The following is a 1,298-nucleotide window of genomic DNA, read 5'->3' on the forward strand; positions in this document are numbered from 1 at the left end:
CCCCCCCCCCCCAAAAAAAAAAGCAACACATTCTAAATTGGGAAGTGCCCTCGGATTTGCCGTAACTTTAACCGTACCGGATCTAGGGGTGCATATATTTAAAACTATGGTAAAAAGTCAACTTTTAAGACTGTTTGACAGGCGATACAAGCTGAAAACTGCGCTTGTCTTTTTTTAAATTTCTTTTCACAGCAGAAGAGTGGGGTGTAGTCACGGTGTCACACCGTTACAGTGTTCTCTCATGTCCAAACGCTGCCGGCAGGCCAAGCCACGCCCGGCCCCGGCCGAACGGAGTTGCCTGCGGAGCGAAGAAAAGCTGGCAACTTCGTTTGGCGGAAGGGCGGGCCTAGCCGGGCCTACCTTGTCACCAATAAAAACGTTGGAGTTTGCGCTCAGCTTGTTATAAATAAAACCGTTGTAGTTTGCGCTCAGTGCCGCATCACACTAGCCTAGCCCGACTCGACTCGTCGCAGAGTGGGGCGCCCGCAAGGTAGGCCGGCTGCCCAACAGCCGTGCGTGGCGGCGGCCTGGCTGCCGGCCCGCAGGCGCTCCCCGCTGGCTCGGCTCAGCGCGGCTCAAGCTCAGCGCCCGCCGCCCGCTGCCGGGCCCGCACCAGACGGCGCCAGCACCACTCCAACTCGAATGATTCCGCTGTTTTTTAATCGATAGGGTCCTGCCTGAGACCGCGGTGGCCATAAAGGCAGATCTGCCGCCGTACATCAGGTCATCAGGCGTATGGTGCTCGGGGCCGGGCCGGGGACTCCAAGGCGGGGCGGGGCTCAGCGGCGGTGCCACGGCCCCTAGCCCACGATACTAACTCTGTTCCGCGTACTCGGAGGATTAGTGCAAACGCGCGGCCCGGCGCACAGCTCAGGGGGTGGCAACGGAGCACCCGATCGTTTGAACCACTTGATGGGTCAGTGATTTGTTTAGTATAGTTAGTTCACCATGTATTTAAGGAATCTTTGAATGCGCTTCAGCGTTGCGGAACAGCATACTCGCTAGGGTCGCGGGGGGCATGGCGCCCTAGGTGGCAGGGGTAGCAAACCCGCAGCAGTGGAGCGCATTCAAAGGCACACCCGGTACTGTACAGCGGAAGAATATATTCTAGCGTGGATTGCAAATTTGGGTTGATTTTGTGGAGTAAGATTTTGTTCTTGAATCGAGAGGTTTCCGGGGCCAGAGGCAGTGGCAGCACGGAAAGGGGCCTCCTGGTAGTCGGGTACGGGGTACGAGGTACGGGGTACGGGGTACGGGGTACGGGGTACGGGGTACGGGGTACGGGGTACGGGGTACGG

Source organism: Frankliniella occidentalis, unplaced genomic scaffold (genome assembly GCF_000697945.3).
Source record: "Frankliniella occidentalis isolate FOCC.00 unplaced genomic scaffold, Focc_3.1 Scaffold134, whole genome shotgun sequence".
Classification (NCBI taxonomy): Eukaryota; Metazoa; Arthropoda; class Insecta; order Thysanoptera; family Thripidae; genus Frankliniella; species Frankliniella occidentalis.